Below are 21186 nucleotides of genomic sequence, written 5' to 3' on the forward strand. Positions count from 1 at the left end.
GGCCGAAAATATGTGCTTGTTATTGTGGAGGACTATTCCCAATTTACATGGATTTTTCTTTTGCGATCCAAATTGGAAGCATCCTCCCTTATCATAGAGCTCATAAAAAAAACTCAACGTTCTTTTAACAAGCATGTTAAAAGTATCCGAACTGATAATGAGACAAAATTTAAAAATGATCTGCTTGATAGTTACTTAAGAGACCAAGGCATTGAACACCAGTTCTATGCTGCTAGAACACCACAACAGAATGGAGTAGTAGAATGACATAATCATACATTGTGTTAGGCAGCACGAACAATGCTTGCCTACTCCAAACTACCTCCAAAAATATGGGGTGAGGCTATTTCGACTGCATGTTATACCCAAAATAGTTCCATCATTAACAAATGATTTGATAAAACTCCTTATGAGTTATTGTAAGGTAGACACCCAAACGTTAAATATTTCTGTGTCTTTGGTTGTATATGCTATGTTCTTATTGACTTTGACAGCCTCGGAAAGTTTGATGCTCATGGCGATAAAGGACGATAAAGGAAAGTATCAATTTTGATGAGTTATCGGGAATGTCTTTTGAACAACTCAGTTCAAAACTCGATCCAAACCTGACTTCCACTTCTTCCGCACGTAACTCAATTTTCTCAAAGAAGGGTGTTCCTACGGTGACTACAGAGGAACTCAATGTCTTGTTTGATACAATTTACTCTCCTCAACTAAACTCTGATGTTCTTACCGTACCAGAAAGACCAACTCAATCAATTTCTATTGAGACAAAACCAAGTCTCGATGATGAAGATACAACACCAACTGAATCACCGTTGCTTCTTCATCTTCTCTCCCACCTCCAGATGTAACTCTTGATTCGATTCAAGATGCATCACTTGATTCAACTCCAGATGTTTTCCTAGTTAATCAATCAGAATCATTGGAAAATGTTGCTTTAGAACATGAGGATCATGGCTCTACTTCAACAACGGTTGATGCTTCACTTGACTCTGTTGCTCATGAACCTCATCCACATACCAACCGATGGAATAAGAGTCATCCAATTGAACTCATTATTGGTGATGCTAATGCTCCAGCTACAACTCGAAGGGCTACTCGCAATATATGTTTGTTTGCTGCCTTTGTTAGTAAGATTGAACCAACTCTAGTTACTCAATCTTTACTTGATCCTAACTGGGTGATAACAATGCAAGAAGAGATAGGTCAATTCGATCGTTTGCAAGTATGTCGATTAGTTCCAAGACCAAAAGGTCAATAACTAATCGGGGTTAAGTGGATTTTCAAAAGCAAGAAAGATTCTGAAGGGATTGTGGTTCGAAACAAGGCACGACTCGTGGCCAAAGGATACAACAATAAGAGTGTATTGACTACGATGAGACATTTGCTCTGGTAGCAAGGAATGAGGCTATTAGTCTTTTTCTTGCTTATACTTCTTACATGAAGTTTACGGTGTTTCAAATGGCCGTCAAGACAACTTTTCTTAATGGTAATCTTCAAGAAGAAGTTTATGTTGATCAACCCGAAGGTTTTGTTGATCTAATTAATCCAAACCACGTCCATTACTTGGAGAAACCTTTGTATGGTATAAAACAAGCACCGCGAGCATGGTACGGGACCGTAACAAAGTATTTGCTGGAAAATGACTTCTCCCGTGGAACAATTGAGACAACGCTCTTTATCCGTAAATATCACGATCACATCCTCTTAGTTCAAATTTACGTTGATGATATTATTTCTGGTTTCACGTCCTCGACCCTATGCAAAGAATTTGGTGACCTAATGGCCAACAAATTTAAAATGAGCATGCTAGATGAGCTCAGTTTCTTCTTGGGGTTACAAGTAAAACAATTACCATATGGCATTTTTATCAGTCAAACCAAATACATTCAGGATATGCTCAAAAGTTTTAAAATGACTGATTTAAAAACATTGTCAACCCTAATGAGGACTTTTCTCACTACTGATGAAAATTGAGAACTCTTTGATATTACTCTTTATCGAAGCATGATTGGTTCTCTCATGTATTTGACTGCCAGTAGACCAGACATTACACTTGCTGTAACTGTTTGTGCTCGATTTCAGTCTAACTCAAAGTAATCACACTCCAAAGCGGTGCTTAAAATTTTTCAATACCTTGATGGTACACCTAACCAAGGGATTTGGTATTCTCATGGATCCGATTTCAATCTTACCGCTTATACGGATGCGGATCATGGCGGTTGTCATGTGGATAGAAAAAGCACATTCGGATCACTTCAGATGTTGGGTAGTAGGCTGGTTGGTTGGTCATTCAAGAAACAAAAATGTTTTTCATTACCAACAGCTAAGTCTGAGTACATTGTTGCATCTCACTGTTCTTCACAAGTTTTGTGGATGCAAACTCAACTATTAGACTATGGCTTTAAGGTTTCTAAGACCCCAATCTATTGTGATTCATAGAGTGCAATTTCCATAACTAGCAACCCGGTCCAACATTCTAAGACCAAATACATAGACATACGTTACCACTTTATCAAGGACCATGTAGAAAAGGAAGATGTAGAGTTATACTTTGTGCCTACAAAAGTACAATTAGCCGACATATTTTTTAAACCCTTATACAAGGTTAGGCTAAAGTTCTTGATACAACAAATAGGCATGGTGGAGTATAGTTCTTAATTTCCATGATACATTTGGTGCTTGATCTTTAGATCTTGTGTTTAGGGAGAGTATTACTTTCTGGGGGAGCAACTGATCATTCCATGCTCTAGATAGTATTTTTCTAGGGGGAGCTATGCATATATGTTTCTTCTTTGATGTGTACTTCAATATTTATGATAGGGGAGGCAACTGATTTATATCTCATCTTAAATCAAGGGGGAGTATTTATCATCTAGCAATTTTGTTTGGATATTTCAACATTTTACCTAATTGTATATCACATTTTGCGGGGAGAAAGGGGTGAAAATGAAAGGAAAATTGATGTTAAAAAGTGAAAACATAAAAACTTGTGTTTTAATTGTTTAAAATTCACTTTGGCTTGTATACATCTCAGTATGCAACCCGCTCTGCAATTGGTATCACTGAAAATTTGTACATTTTTCTTGAAATATAATAAGTACAAATTTCATTTTTGAAAAATTCTAAAAAGTTTAAAAGATTAAAAATAAATAAATAGATTTGATTTTTCTTGAATAAATGTTAATTTTTAACATGTGTTCAAATCTGACAGCAAACAGTTGCAATTCGGACAGTCTCAAAACTCAGATTCTCTCAATCATATTTTTAATTGAAAATGAAGAACTTGTGATTCTAATAATTCGGATGATTCAAATTTTGTGTGAAAAATGAATATATGTACTCAATTAAATTAACTGAGATTCGCTTAGTTAAAAGACCCATTAATGAGATATTCGCACGGTTCAAATTCAATCTTAGATTCGGACTGTAAATATTGAAGTCAAAAGTCAATGAAAGTCACTTTTTCAAAATTCTTTCAACTATTAAAGCATCCGAATCTGACACTACATGCGAATCTAACTAAAACTCAAGACACACAATTGGTATAATTTCATTTTAATCAAGTTTTCATATAAATGAACAAATCTGAATCACTAATGATCATACTAAACAAGTTATTTCATTGTATTCATGATCAGATAACAAACAAAACTTAAGTTTAAACGTGCGAATCTGATGCAAGTGTTCAATTTGAATACTTGAATAGATTCGTACACCTTGTTGTTGATTATCTTTGATTAATTGATGTTTGATAAGTGGATCTAGCATATAGATCACTAAGTTTGCATGATTAACTAGAACTTTAATGATTATAATTTTGCGAATCTGATGTGTGACATATGTCTGAATCTGATCCTTGGTCAAACTGTGCGAATCTGTTCAAATTTTGATTGTGTGCGAATCTGATGTTGTTTGAATGATAATATGATTGGATAATTAAAATGATGATTACAAGTGTATGATTATTTTAAAGTGCGCGAATTTGACAGTTTTATATTGAATATGTGAGAATCTCACATTGTGCGAATTTGATGAATTGTTTTAGTTTCAACACTTTGGTCATATCTCTTGTGTCAGAATATCATGTGTGCGAATCTAATTCATTTTCTTGATGTGTTAATTGATGTAGTGTCCGAATTAGACCTAAAAGTCAGATTCTCACACTGTGTGAATATGATCTTTTCTTGAATGATTGCATGATGCTGTTTGATTTAGACAGTATGTTTAATAAATCTTGAATGTCCGAATCTAATTTGATGAATATCATGTATATCATATGAAAAAATTACATGAACTTGCATGATTTACATGATTGCATGAGGATAAATGGACATCTTGATTTATGTATACTTATGTGGAATAAAAGTTTTTAAAACTTAGAAAATTCATTAAAACTTGTAAAAAATTTTAAAAAATTACCATAAAGAAAGGGAAAATAAGAATAAAGACATTATTTATTCATTTCATCACCACATCACAAACATCTCGGGCAACTACTGGTTAGCCATTTTAGAAAGACATCAAATATGGGGTGCTTTGAATTGCACTGTGAGTGTACCTGCGGTGGGCAAGCTTTTAGCATTTTCTTGAATCGTACCCACGCATCATACAAAGACTCATCACCCTGTTGGGTGAACCCATTAATCTTCATTCGAAGTCGTTCTACTTTTGACGGTGGAAAGAAGTGATTGATAAACTCATTGGTTAAATCTTGAAAAGTTCTTATGGAATCGGATGGCAAGCTCCTTAACCAAACTTTCGCTTCTCCTTGGAGTGTAAAGGGGAATACCCTTAACTTAAAAGCATCATCGGTGACATCCTTGCTTTTGTAGATGATAGTGCTCCAAATGAACATATATTTAGGCACAATATCCTTCAGTTGCAATTGTTCTATTTTCAAGTAATATTCGTTTAAATAAATAAGTGCGAAGACAAAAGAAGAAAATGACGATTTGAAGACGAAAATGACCAAAAAGCTCAAATGTACAAGATACAATCCAAGTGATTCAATTTATTGATGAGAAACGTCTAAAAATTACAAGAGTACAAGTTGCGGAACGCAAAGTACAAGATATCTCCGCGTACGAAAGGACGTTCGAAAATCCGGAACCGGGACCTGAGCCAACTATCAACGCGCGACGCAACGGACCTAAAATTACAAGTCAACTATGCAAATAAATATAATATAATATATATAATTATATAAATTATATATATTATATTATATAATTAAATATAACGTCAACAAGCTAGCAAACAAATCATTATGAGCTGGAATCTGAAGCCATGCGATCGCATGGCCTGGAAGCACAATTTCCATGCGATCGCATGGGGCCAAAAGTCAGCACAAGTGCTATAAATTGCAACATTTTCAGCCGAGTTTTACACATCTTTTTCTTTTCCTTCCTCTGATCAATGTAATATATATTTATATTTATAATATTAAGTTTAATAATAATTGGGTTATTGTAAGAAATGTTTTAAGGTTTTGTAAGTCGGAACTCTGTCCGTGTAACGCACCGTGATTAATCACCACTGTAAGCTATGTTCTTCCTTTTTAAATTAATGTCTCGTAACTAAGTTATTATTATGCTTATTTAAATCGAAGTAATCATGATGTTAGACTAACTATTAAAGACGGGGTTATTGGATTTTGTACCATAATTTGGGTTTGGACAAAAGACCGACACTTGTGAACATTGAACTATGGACTATTAATAGATGGGGGGTATTGTCTAATAACGAATGACAACTCGTTGGAATCTGTCGAACCTATATTCAAATTAGTTAATCTAATAATTATTAATTGATTACGAATGTCCTATTTAGTGACGTTTATACGACATCTGTTACAATTATTTAATTTAATCAATTGGATTGGGTAATTTATTATTCATTATGGCCAAGTGAATAAATTAATGTATCATGGACTAATTAAAATAGGGGTGCATTACATACAAGGATAATTGGTGTAATTGTTAACAAAGTAATAAAACCTTGGATTACACGCAGTCGATAACCTGTTGTAATCATTAAACAAAGTATTAAAACCTTGTTACAGTTCGAATCCCTAATTAGTTGGAATATTTGACTTTGGGAATAAGGTTAATTTGACGAGCATTTTATAATTATGACCGATGAACTATTATGGACAAAAACCAAATAGGTATCAAATAATCCAGGACAAAGGACAATTAACCCAGGGTAATAAATTAAAATTAAAACGTCAAACATCATGATTACGGAAGTTTAAATAAGCATAATACTTTTATTTCATATTTCATCGTACCTTTATTTACTGTCATTTTAATTACTGCAATAAACTTTATCGTAATTTAAATTCTATCATTTATATTATCGTCATTTATCTTTACACTTTATTTAAAATCGACAAACCGGTCACTAAACGGTAAAAACCCCCTTTTATAATAATAATAATAATAATATTACTTATATATATATATTGATACAAATATAGTTTAAAATAAATATAGCGTTAAACTCAGCTAGCTCCCTGCAGAACGAACCGGACTTACTAAAAACTACACTACTCTATGATTAGGTACACTGCCTATAAGTGTTGTAGCAAGGTTTAAGTATATCCCATCTATATAAATAAATAAAACTTGTGTAAATTGTATCGTATTTTCGTAATAAAAATAATAGTATTTCGTATACACCGCTGCACACATCAAGTCTTTGGCGCCGCTGCCGGGGAATCGGCGAAACGCTATATTTTTATATTTATAAAAATATAATTGATATACTAAAAGAAAAAAAAAATATAAAACATTAAAAAGAAAAAAAATTATATATTTTTAAGAGTTTGTTTAAAATATATAAAATTATAAAGTATTTCTATTTTTATATTTAGTTTTAAAATATAAGTTTATTTTAATAAATATTTTCTTTATATATTTTTGTGAATTTTAAAATCAGAATATATATATATATATATATATATATATATATATATATATATATATATATATATATATATATATATATATATATATATATATATATATATATATATATAATTAAATTGGGCCGAGTCTGTTATAAGCTCAAAACATTTCTGGATTTCCTGCCCATGCGATCACATGAGAAGGATGCTCTAAAACCATGCGGTCGCATGGAGTGACCTGACAGACCTGATCCTTAAACGCATTTAATACGGTAGGGTTTTATTAATTATTATTATTATTAGGGTTTTAATTAATTAATATATATTTATATATAGTTTTATTATTATTTGTAATATTAAGTGTAATTATTATTATTAATTATATAGATTAATATTTTTATAAAATAATAATATAAAAATAATATTTTTATATAAAACTTTATAAATTGTATTTTTTAAACATAAAATTCGTAATTTGTATTTTTATCGTTCGTAACTAGTTTTAAGTTATAGTTTTTGCCGTAGTTATTTTATATTTCTATATTTTTAGGCTTTGCCGTAAAATCCCTTAAGTGCTTTTTCTTTAAATTTAGAATTTAGACGCTTTAGAATTTTGCGACGCCATTTATATATTTTAGTGCCTTTTAAGTTATTACCCTTTTGGATATAGATTTTCTTTTAAGCTTTAATACCTTTAGGCGCAACTTTTTAGATTTAGTTTTTAGACTTTCGGCCTTTTTCTTATTTTTATTTTTCGATTTTTATTTTTCGACGTTTTTCGACGCACTCTTTTTCTTTCTCATTTCTACGCTCTAGTTTTTAGGACATAGTTTTTTATTTCAAAACTTCGACGGAAAAATTATTTTAAGCGGTTAAATTAATAGACATCCAAAATTTTCTGCTTCGTAGTAATAGATGGATTTGTTAGTGGCTGAGTTGTGGACTTTTCGACTTAAAGGATCCTGGCTCCCTGCTGCATCTTTTGGCTATTCGAAATGTGGGCAAAAGCAGAAAAGTCTATTAATTTGATAACTTATATAAAATATTTATTTTTATAACTAATAGGATATTCAGTGAATGCACCGAGCAAAACGTTCACCACCTTTCATACGTTCACCACCTGTAACTCGATCAAGACATCTAGCTAATATTGCCACTGTTCATTTTTCTTTAGAATTATCATCTAGTCGAACAAGTACTCCAATTCAAATTTCCGATAATCCATTTTTTGAACCCGATTTCACTATCGAGAACCCGGAGGATATTCAAAGACAATTCCAAGATCCAGAACCACTAATCATTCCTCCTGAACCACAAACCATTAAATCAGAATCCTCTAGTGATTCGTATTCAACAAATTCAATTATGGAAGTAACTGAACCTCTAAGTATGGAAGACCGAATGAGAGCCACACGCACGGGCCAAGGTCACACTATTATTAAACCAGATATTAATGCGCCAGATTTTGAAATCAAAGGACAAATCCTACACATGGTAACTAATCAATGCCAATATAGTGGTACGCCAAAAGAAGATCCAAACGAACATCTTCGAACATTTAATAGGATCTGTACTCTATTCAAAATCAGAGAAGTTGAGGATGAACAGATCTATCTCATGTTGTTTCCCTGGACTTTAAAGGGGGAAGCCAAAGATTGGTTAGAATCGTTACCTGAAGGGGCGATTGATACATGGGATGTTTTAGTTGAGAAATTTCTTAAAAGATTCTTTCTGGCATTTAAAGCCGTAAGACTTCAAGGAGAAATTGTTACGTTCGCGCAAAAGCCAAATGAAACATTATATGAAGCATGGACAAGATTCGGAAAGTTGTTGAGAGGATGTCCTCAACATGGTTTAGACACTTATCAAATAGTACAAATATTCTATCAAGGATGCGACATTACTACACGAAAAGACATCGATATAGCAGCTGGTGGTTCCATTATGAAGAAAACCGCAGCTGAAGCTCACAAAATTATTGATAACACAGCCTCCCACTCACATGAGTGGCACCAGGAAAAAGATATTTTTCGTTCATCTAAAGCGGCTAGAGCCGATTCTAGCCATGACTTTGATTCCGTTTCCGCAAAAATAGATGCTTTTGAGAGACGAATGGAAAAGATGACTAAAGATATTCACGCAATATGAATCAGTTGTGAGCAATGCGGTAGACCCCACTTAATGAAAGATTGTCACATTGAGCAAACCATGGAACAACGAGAGAATGTTTCATACATGAACCAAAGGCCGGGAAATAATTATCAAAATAATTATCAACCGCCAAGGCCAACCTTTAATCAGAATCAAAACATTCTTTACAATCCAAATGGACCTAACAATAACTCGTATAACCAACAAGGTCCGAATAACCAACCAACTTAAAACAACACTTTCAATCAACAAAGACCTGGCTTGTATAAACCACCACAACAAATCGAAGAGAAAAAGCTAAATCTGGAAGAAATGATGGCAAAGTTAATGGAATCTCAAACACAGTTTATTACATCTCAAACCCAAACAAATGAGAGATTAGATCAGTCATTAAGAACTCAACAAGCTTCCATTTTGAATCTAGAAAAACAGGTAGGTACTCTTGCTAGCTTGATGAGTAAGAGGGAACAAGGAAAGCTACCGAGTGATACTGAAGTAAATCCTCAGAATGAGAATGTTAATATGGTATCAACGAATTCTGAAAAAGCAGCATCAGAAGATGGGAAGGTTTTAGATGTGAGTAACGATGAAGAAGTTACACCACCACCACCACCCGAGTATGTAAAGCCAGTGGTGGCACCATACATACCACCCATCCCGTTTCCAAGAAAAGGAGTTGAGTATGAGCTAGTAATAGGTAATAAAGTTTGTGATACCTCTGGAAAGAAGAAGAAGAATAAGAAAGCACAAGAAATAAAAACCTTAAAAATAAACCCGTTGAAGACAGTTCCACCAAAACCTCCACCCAGGGTGGGTGATCCGGGTGAATTTATTGTTCCTTGTCTACTTAGTGATTGTGTCATGTATGATGCACTAGCAGATTTAGAGTGTGAGTGTTATGCCTCTTTCATTATATAAGAGACTATGAGTAGGTGAGTAAGTCCAACAGAGATGAGTGTTCGACTCTTTGATCAAACCATTAGGCACCCAGTTGGAATTGCTGACAACCTACCCATTCAAGTGGGTAATTTAACCTTTTTAGTCGAATTTATTGTCATTGACATAGAAGAGGACTCAAACATTCCTCTAATTTTAGGTCGACCATTCTTAGCGACCACCGGGGCGTTATTTGATGTAAGAGAGGGTAGAATGACACTTAGTGATGGTGAAAAATCGATCACCTTTGTGATTCGAAAGTCTAAATCTCCACCAACCAAAACCGTTGAACCAATAAAAATGATCGATGAGAAGCATATTGTTTTACCAACTCCAACGGTAGTGCTTAACAATAATAAAACGCCTAAGTGTGGGGGAAATGAAGTAACACCTAATGATGACCTGATAACAAAGAACCCCGTTGTTGATACGAAATTAAATGATCTCGTTATTAACAGTTCAATGAAGAAACTTATTAAACGGATTCGCGATGCTAGAACCAAGGGGAACTTTAAGTTATGTAACCGGTTAGTATCTAATCTGCCGCCTAAAGAAAATTCGAAACTAGTTGAATGTGTAGATATTACACAGGAATCCGACCAATGGCTTAAAGCAAAAGTCACAGATATGCAAGTTGATTATGATCCAAGAGAAATTGACAATGAAGTTAATCACAATTTCGACACCACAACTACCTAAGTGTGGGGAGATTCAAATGTTCTAAAAAGAAAATGTTGTCTAAAGTTAGTTATTCTGTTCTCGTGTAGTTCCGAGAATGGAATCCGATTGGTCTTTTTCACTAGCAGACACTAAAGAACTAGTTTTCTCCCCCCCATTCTGAATTTTTATTTTGTAGGTTTTGTATGAAATTAATATGCATTTTTAAAATTTAAGTTTTGTGTGAATTTAAAAACAAAAATTACTTTATTTCATTAAGTTTAAAAAAATGATTTCTAAAATTCGTCGTAAGTTAAAGACTAGGTCATGGAACCGAAATTGCTTTACCCGAGGGCGGGGCGAAAAATTTTATTATCATTATTTTAATATTATTGATCTAAAGTATACTAAAAAATTAAAAAACCCAAAAATCTTTGCTTTTAAAACAATCGCTTTAAAAACAACAAATTTTAAATTTTGTCGAGGGACGGACTAGGTAAACATACCGAAACTATCTAAAGTAAAAGGAAACAAAATTTAAAAAAAAAATATTCATTTAAATTGTTTTAATAAATAAAGGTTTTATAAAAAAAATAAATAATAAAAATATTATGTATGTTTGTAGTTTATCTTATATACAAAACAGGGTAAAACAGCGCACTTTCAAAGACTGTCATTAAGTTCAGCAAAAGCTACTAATATATCAAATGTGATATAAAACAATATGTTTGCAAACTCGGTATTTTTAATCATTTTTTTACACTAATCACCCTCATGAATTTATAATTATAGTCTGATTTCATGCAAATGAGGGCATTGCATGATCTCAAGTGTGGGGAAGGGTTATAATTCTCTCGGGTTTACACTTAGTTTAATTGCCAAATTTTGTGAAAATTTAAAAAAATTTCAACTAAATGAATTCAAAATCATGTTTATACGTATTTATGAACGATAAAACTAGGTATTAATGCCGAAATTATTGTTACCTCGGAGAGAACATAAATGGAGAAACAACCCAAAATGCTTGAATTCATTTAAAATGGAATAGAAGAGAATAAAAAGGCAAAGAAAAGAATAAATAAAAGCTAAGTGTGGGAAGAATTTACCAAGTTCTTTAAAACATATATCACATATTTTGTACAAGATTATTGCAGGTACTTTTGCTTTAGACTAAACTAATCAGTTTTACCCTATTTATTGTAATACCTTTGAAAGAATAGATGGATCTACACGATGAATCAATTCCATCCTTAAAAAGAAGTAAAGTCTTCCAAAAAAGACACGTGCTTCTTGATTTAGGTCAGGAAGTTGTCGTCTAGACCAGCTGTAGGTTGACGAAAAATCTAGAAAAGTCATCTCTAAAATCAAACAGGGTCGCCAAGTGGTCAGACTTATCCTAATCATGAGATGATCTGTCTCGTAAAATGGGGAGGGCGCCGTGCAAATTAGCTTGATAAGACTAATGAATCAGACCCCCAGAAAGGATAATCTCCTTAAAGATGAAAAATCAGCTTTTAAGACTGATATTACTCAATCCTTGAGATTGACTTTAAAGATTGAGAATTACAAACTCATGAAATTCAATGATATCTAAACTCGAGCTTGAACGAGAAAATATTTTGATAAAAATTAAAATCGATTTGTTTTCTGAAAAACCTATTTTCAATGCGTTCATTACCATTGAACATAAAATCCTGAGAATTCACCAAAATTCATTAGGTCACCTGAACCAAATCGGGTGTCAACTGTAAGAACGGTGGTTGCATAGCATGGTCGAAGACAGGACCTTGTGTCAGACTGAAAAATTATAGAGTGATCTTTACTATTGTTCCTACAAAGGATAGTAATTGCATCCGACATGTTTTTGGACCATGAACATCTGCATGTCATTAGACATTGCCTTAACAGTTGCTTGTTCATCGCTTTCCTTTACAACCGGACGGTCGTTTACCGAAAGGTAATATACGGAGCAAGTAAACTGGATGTGTGCTTTCCTAATACAAGGTTAGCAAGTGGGTGACACAAAACCGCAAGTTTTGAGCTAAAAACGTAAAATATGAAACCCACGCAACCCACAAAAACATTTTGCAAACACCGGTGAAGGGTTATTCCGGAAAACTTATCTAGGGTAAAATCTAGAATGAATTTTCAAAAGATCAAATGTTTTCATAAAGATCCAATTTCCTTAAAGGATCTAAATTTTCATAGTCATGTGGGACTGTAAACCATATCGTTACTATCATTGTTCATACCGCCGTACCAAAATCACTGATGTATAAAGTGTGAAAATAAAAAAAAAAGTGATTCGAGTGAAGTGTGATTTAATTTCACAACGCTCAAGTGTGGGGATATTTGATAGTGCTCCAAATGAACATATATTTAGGCACAATATTCTTCCAATATGTAAAGTTTTCAGTTGCAATTGTTCTATTTTCAAGTAATATTCGCTTAAATAAATAAGTGCGAAGACAAAAGAAGAAAACGACGATTTGAAGACGCAAATGACCAAAAAGCTCAAATATACAAGATACAATCCAAGTGGTTCAATTTATTGATGAGAAACGTCTAAAAATTACAAGAGTACAAGTCGCGGAACGCAAAGTACAAGATATCTCCGCGTACGAAAGAACGTTCGAAAATCCAGAACCGGGACCTGAGCCAACTATCAACGCGCGACGCAACGGACCAAAAATTACAAGTCAACTATGCACATAAATATAATATAATATATATATAATTATATAAATTATATATATTATATTATATAATTAAATATAACGTCGACAAGCTAGCAAACAAATCATTATGAGCTGGAATCTAAAGCCATGCGATCGCATGGCCTGGAACCACAATTTCCATGCGATCGCATGGGGCCAAAAGTCAGCACAAGTGCTATAAATTGCAACATTTTCAGCCGAGTTTTACACATCTTTTTCTTTTCCTTCCTCTGATTTATGTAATATATATTTATATTTATAATATTAAGTTTAAATTAAGTTTAATAATAATTGGGTTATTGTAAGAAATGTTTTAAGGATTTGTAAGTCAGAACTCTGTCCGTGTAACGCTACGCGATTAATCACCACTGTAAGCTATGTTCTTCCTTTTTAAATTAATGTCTCGTAACTAAGTTATTATTATGCTTATTTAAATCGAAGTAATCATGATGTTAGACTAAATATTAAAGACGGGGTTATTGGATTTTGTACCATAATTTGGGTTTGGACAAAAGACCGACACTTGTGAACATTGAACTATGGACTATTAATAGATGAGGGGTATTTTCTAATAACGAATGACAACTCGTTGGAATCTGTCGAACCTATATTCAAATTAGTTAATCTAATAATTATTAATTGATTACGAATGTCCTATTTAGTGACATTTATACGACATCTGTTACAATCATTTAATTTAATCAATTGGATTGGGTAATTTATTATTCATTATGGCCAAGTGAATAAATTAATGTATCATGGACTAATTAAATAATGGGTGGATTACATACAAGGATAATTGGTGTAATTGTTAACAAAGTAATAAAACCTTAGATTACACGCAGTTGATAACCTGGTGTAATCATTAAACAAAGTATTAAAACCTTGTTACAGTTCGAATCCCTAATTAGTTGGAATATTTGACTTCGGGAATAAGGTTAATTTGACGAGCATTTTATAATTATGACCGATGAACTATTATGGACAAAAACCAAATAGGTATCAAATAATCCAGGACAAAGTACAATTAACCCAGGGTAATAAATTAAAATTAAAACGTCAAACATCATGATTACGGAAGTTTAAATAAGCATAATACTTTTATTTCATATTTCATCGTACCTTTATTTACTGTCATTTTAATTACTGCAATAAACTTTATCGCAATTTAAATTCTATCATTTATATTATCGTCATTTATCTTTACGCTTTATTTAAAATCGACAAACCGGTCACTAAACGGTAAAACCCCCCCCCCCCCCCCCTTTTATAATAATAATAATAATATTACTTATATATATATTGATACAAATATAGTTTAAAATAAATATAGCGTTAAACTCAGCTAGCTCCCTACGAAATGAACCGGACTTACTAAAAACTACACTACTCTACGATTAGGTACACTGCATATGAGTGTTGTAGCAATGTTTAAGTATATCCCATCTATATAAATAAATAAAACTTGTGTAAATTGTATCGTATTTTCGTAATAAAAATAATAGTATTTCGTATACACCGCTGCACACATCAGTAGATATCACAAAGATCATTAAAGTGTTGGATGTGTTCGAACAGATTCTCTTCTATTAACCCATGGAAGAATGTATCTTTGATCATTGTGAAAAAGTTACTCTCAATCTTCCAATTATCCGCTCCAATTGGTGGTTTTGTAATAGCCGGTGCTATCATTGTTGGTGCCACCAATCTAGCGTTCCACATAGGCGTATCGTTTGGATCATTCAATAACTCTTGATTAACTGGATTAATCGGATTACCCTCTTCAATGAGAATTGGTTGACCGTTAGGATCCATGTCTTCTAAACAAAATGGTAAAGCTTCGAAATTTTTGCTTAATACCCTTTCTTCTCTACGATTATAAACCCCGTGAACGTGTTTTTCCGGATCGGAGAATGGATGTGTGAACTCTTGATCCTTGTGGGACCTTGTTTTCATACACCAAAGGTACCTATCCTTCAATCACACCACAAACACAAGCGGTTTTCCAAACAAAAATAATATATAAAACATGAAAAGTAACTTTCGTAAGGGTAAACCCCTACGAAAGGATCGAACAATCAAAAGTTTAAATCAAATATCCAACTAAGCTAACTGCTCCCCGGCAGCGGCGCCAAGAAAGTGATGACAATGCGTGTGTTACGATACATCTTTTACCCTCTAAATTTATATATGATTCAAACACTACAAATAAGCACACACAACTAACGAGCACTTAGAACCCGGTTATTATAGCACTTCAATGTAAGTATTCTTATTAAGTTCGTCCCAAGAGAGCGGTGTAAGTCGAATATTTGAAACTATCAATTGTCCTAGGGTATGTTTGATTGGGGGTTTTGATTGATTTTGATTAACAACTAAAACTAGCACGATTAAACAAACTTAAACTTAACAAGTAAACTAGTAGCAAGAAATAAGTACGAAGTATTAAGACTTAAATCAAATTAACTAAGAAGTATTCACTTATCTAATCCTCTCTATGCTTGGATTGCCCTGTTTTGCCTATTTTGCTATCACATTAGTTGTTGAACTATTAAATGTTTAGTACTACTACCAAACCTCGAATCAACTAACACTCTGCGAATTCACATAAGCATTGTATTCTAAGATTGAGTTAAGCATGATTTGGTTATTGAGATTATGCTTAGGTTGAAATCACTTAAAACTCCCAACTATCGAAATCACTTAAGATAATCGGCACTATTATGTTAACTAAAGGCCAATTGAAAACCAACCTAGATCAAGAACACAATCACTTGAAATTCCTAAACTAGTTTTCTAGATCACCTAAGGTGTTGAAGCACACATTGATTCACTTCTCAAATCACTAAGAGAGCTACTCAACATATGTAATCAAAGTAAAGCCTAAAACAAGCTCATAGCAATGGATCTTTAGCTAACTCAATGACACATGATCATGTAATTCATTCAAACAACATTATTCAATTGATTTTGGGGCAAACACTAGCATTAGAGATTCATAGATAAGCAAACACAAGAGATTTAACCAATCATGGCTAAGATCAAACTAATAATAAGCAGAGAAACATAAACAATCATCATCTTAAAGTTATTACAAGTAATCAATGCAAAGTAAATGAAGAAAAGTGAAGATTACAACCCAAAATGTAAATGATGAAGATCTAGAATAAATCTAAGACGAATCTTGAGCTAGATTCCTTGAATCCACCCTTAAACACCAATGGATGATGAAATTAGGGTTTTGTATGCGAAATTCGGAGTTGTGGTAGCTGCTCTCTAAAGATACATATGAAAAATAACCTAATCTTGTTCCTTTTACAGTGCTGAAAATCTGGGCTGAAACAGCGACAGGAGCGCCACTTTTGAACCAGGAGCGACGCTTTTGGCTTAAATGAGGAGCGTCGCTTTTGATCAGGAACGCCGATTTTAGCAACATTCATGGGCGGCGCTTTTGCTTTAGGAACGTCGCTTTTAGCTGGATAGGAGAGGCACTTTTGGCTGTAGGAACAACGCTTCTGGACACTAGTGAAAAATGGAGCCAAAACGTGCATAAGAACGTCGGTTTTGATGTAGGTGCGGCGCTTTTACTCCACAGGAGCGCCGCTCTTAGTTGAGGAGCGGCACTTTTCATGCTGAATTCTGCACTTGCCATTTCTTTAGCCACTTTTGATCAAGATTTGGTCAATTTTACACCAAATTAAGTCATTAGCCCCCAACTTGCCATTTAGCTCAATATCGCACAAAGTAGGCTCCAAGATCATCAAAAACCAAACAAATTAAGGAAGATATCGCGAGATAAAACATATATAAATAGAGCGATATCAATTGCAGCAAAATTAGTTTCACTAGATATATCACCCAGATCAAGTTAAATAGAGTCGGAAACAAATTTAGGTACCGAATTAGATTTAAAAGAGATATCACTTGAATCAGGTTCATTAGAAATGATAGCCAACTTAGAACAAAAGGACTGAGCTCCAACCCTTTCTCATCAAATGGGTAAGTACTCAAGTGATAATTAAGACAATTATGTTTATCAATGAACATTGGTCTTCCTACTACCGAATGATTAATATCCACATGATTAATACCACAAGAAACATCATTGAAATAAAAATCCTCAATTGAAATAGTGCTTCTGGTGGACAAGAATATGTTTATCTCACTAATTTGTTCAGTCCATTGAAGTGTAAGATAATGAGAATGCTCGATTTCAAGCTCCTCGGTTGTATTAAATGGTGCTGCACAGATACAACTTTCAACACCCACCATTAATCTCAATTCTTCATCAAGATTTGATGGTAGTAGAGCTCTACTTCTCAAAAACTTCGTGCAATTAGCTTCTATAGTCACTTCATCAGCTTCCTCATAAATTGGGTTCACATCTTCCAACTCAGCTTGATGATTAACTTGCACCATTTCTTCAACCTCAGATTCTCTACAAGTTTTTTCAGTATCAACTTGACCATTAACCTCTTCAAATTCAGGATCATAAGATGTTTCAACTTCATATTCAATTGGAATGTGGATCTCCATAGAATCACAAGGTCACATAGCCAACTTTCAAAAGGGGTTCTTTTTCAATGTAATCAGATTGTTCTCTGGTTTATATAAGTGTTAACCATAAGAATCTGGAACAAATCGTCTTCGCATACATTCTTTAAGCTTTGACCAGGTCTTGATCTTCTTTTTGCCCAAAATATGTCTTTCTCCTTTTAGGTCTTCATACCATAAAGAAGCATACTTCTTCAACCTGGTCACAACAAGCTTCATCTCTTCTCTTTCATTATAACCCTTAACTTGAATAAATCTATCCATAGCTCTAACCCATTCAAGAAAGTTTTTTGAGTTCAGAGAAGCTTCAAAATCAGGTGGGTTAACCTGAATATTTTTCAGATTAGCCTTGTGCTTCTTATATCTTCCATTAAATCTTTTATCACCTTCCAACAGACTTGTAATCATACCCACTTGTTCTTAGAGAGATTCTATAGCTCTATCTATATGAAAATTGTAAGCTTCTTATATGAACATCTTCTTTGAAACCCTTGAAACCATTTTGTCAGGAGTACAAATCAGATCTGAAAATCAAAAGCTTAACAGCCCTAAAATAGAGTATGGACTAAATATATTATAAAATGATAAGAAAGCTTTGGTTTTTAAAAACCTAAGCTCTGATACCACTTTAATGCGTAATTTCCAATTTTAAAAATACATTTTCGATCAAAGCTTTCTTCTCTAACAAATCTCCCCAAATCAAACAACAATCTCAGCAAAACAGAGTGTAAATACTCAAGATCAAGCAACCAAGATAGAGAATCCCAACCCAAACTGATAAAGGCAAAGCCACCACAACTAGGATCAAGGAAACACTCCAAATCACCTCTACTAATGATAATGCAAAGCACCACAATTATAGAGAATGAAACGAAGATTTAAGAATTTAAATTTATGAATGATAAAGATACCACCAAAATCAGAAATCTAGAAACACTTCACACGCTTGATTATGGCTGATAAAGATTCCACCATAACTATAAACTTAGAAATGTAGATTTTGAATTCCACCAAAATGTTTGATAAAGAAACACTAAAAACACTGGTAAAGAAACAACTCATACTCACGAAAATCAAAGATTTGTAAAGACGCGAAGATTTTAGTAAATACATATGTTCTATCAAACTTTTTCATTTGTCACCAACTTCATTTTATAATGATAGAGAGCCTCTATTTATATAGGAAACATAATAGATAATTTTAAATAAGACAAAAACATTAAAAGGAAAAGGAGGCAAAAAGGACAAGCATCCACAAATCGGCCAATAAGAATAGAGGACACAATCTGAAAAACTCTGCCATTTTATAATGCTCCTCTCATGATAAAAAGCAACCAATAAGGGATGAGAATCTTCATTGGACAACCCAAAATTCTAGAACAACCACACACATGTGTTAAACACATGACATGAGCTAATTATTGGAAATAAATAGTCCCGAACATTTTCAAAGTATAAGTGCTCGTGGAAAATTGTACAGATGGCTGATATTCATCAATAAAAGCTGGTTGGTCGAACTTAATCATTTCGAGCTGGTTGGTCAGCACATTCAGAGATAGGTGATCATTAAATTCCAAGACTGATTGAGCATGAAAGATAAAGGCTAGTCCCAAATTAATTATAAGAGCCGGGTGAACTAGCTTCCATCGTGTTGAGTAATTGTTTATATACTAAGTACTCCCTCCGTCCCTAAATTATTGTCCAGTATTCCATTTTGGGATGTCCCAAATTAATTGTCTACTTCCATAAATAGAAAGGAAAGGAGATATTTCATTGGTGGATTTGGAGAGAGAAGATATTTCATTGGTGGAGAAATAAAGTTAGTGGGATTTCCTAAAACTGTGTGTTTTTTATCTGAGGACAATTAATCTGGGACGGAGGGAGTAAAACTTATGCTGATTGAACTAACACTTTTATATGCTGGCTCTAAAGCTTCCTCGCACTACAACAAAAGTCTACTTATAAGACCTTTTTTTTCTGGGACCTAGTAAAATATGGTACTAAATGCTACTTACATAGGACCAGACAAAATTTAGGTCTATGACGACCCGGGAATTTCCGGCCAAATTTAAACTTAATCTTCATATGTTTCCGATACGATAAGCAAAGTCTGTAATATTGAGTCACAAAAATTTTGAACTGTTTCATATATTCGTTTGACTTTCGACCATTCCCGACGATTCACGAACAACTATTTGTAAATAGATGTGTGTGTGTGTGTGTGTGTGTATATATATATATATATATATATATATATATAAATGGTAATTGAAAATATAATTTAAAATATTATATATTATTGCTATTAAAATTTAATTATGTAAAATAAATAAAAATAAGATATTATAATAATTATTATTTAAAATATATCTATATATATAAATAAGGTATATTAAAAATAAATATTAAATGATTGTAATACTCATTTGATGTCCCGATTGATATTAAGTAAGTTAAATTCAAACTAATTTTTTAAAAATAAACGGTGATCTGAAAATGAGTTCTATAAATTTTAGGCTTATAAAAATGTATTTACGAGCTAATTATTGAATTTGAACACTTTTCATATTTTACCTCGAATTGAGTGGGACAGTTGATGTAATTTTTATTTATTAAATTAATGACTGAATTTTATACTATAATGATCAAAATACATAAATGGCCTTATTTTAAAATTTGGGATTTGTATGAACACTTTTATTAGACACTGATGAACAACGGAGTACAAAATAATATCTGAAATTAAACTGTTGGTACAAGAGAGTGACGGCTAATAATTATTCATAATTTCACACGTTTATATATATATTTTATATTATATATCCTATTCTCAATTGCTTTAACTTTCCGTAATTGAAGTTATTAAAGGTAATTTACTGTGTCAAATTGATGTAGTGTGTCTCTACCATCTAAATATCTAATCTAATCTATCTATTATAAGTATTCTATAATTCTATATATAAACATACATATATGAGATATAGAAGTGGCAAAACTCTATCATCTTCATCAACACAACACCTTAAGAGTTATTAAAATTTTCCCTGCTTCTTCTTTGACAACCACACCCGTACACCCATCAATCACCTTGAACCATGACCTCCCCACCTTTCACCACCATGTACAACCACCTTCATAATCCACCACCTACGGCTCACCACCCAAACAACCAAACCCACTTGTTCTACTACTCACTGTTACTCCTACTTGTGGTATTGATCAGCCCAAACCATCATCAACTTGTTATATGTTCTGGTT

The 21186-nt window shown here is 33.1% G+C and overlaps 2 non-coding genes across 2 annotated transcripts; one reads left to right on the top strand and one right to left on the bottom strand.

Annotated features, from left to right (window-relative positions):
- The first annotated feature begins 4559 nt into the window (after nucleotides 1-4559).
- On the top strand, nucleotides 4560-4666 carry LOC139856652 (small nucleolar RNA R71). The gene has a single exon (XR_011762119.1). It is a non-coding gene; the product is annotated as a small nucleolar RNA R71 (small nucleolar RNA).
- Nucleotides 4667-8662: 3996 nt separating this feature from the next.
- Nucleotides 8663-8769, bottom strand: LOC139856572 (small nucleolar RNA R71). The gene has a single exon (XR_011762045.1). It is a non-coding gene; the product is annotated as a small nucleolar RNA R71 (small nucleolar RNA).
- Between the last annotated feature and the right edge of the window lie 12417 nt (nucleotides 8770-21186).

The sequence above is a fragment of the Rutidosis leptorrhynchoides genome, chromosome 6 (assembly GCF_046630445.1).
Source record: "Rutidosis leptorrhynchoides isolate AG116_Rl617_1_P2 chromosome 6, CSIRO_AGI_Rlap_v1, whole genome shotgun sequence".
NCBI classification, from domain to species: Eukaryota; Viridiplantae; Streptophyta; class Magnoliopsida; order Asterales; family Asteraceae; genus Rutidosis; species Rutidosis leptorrhynchoides.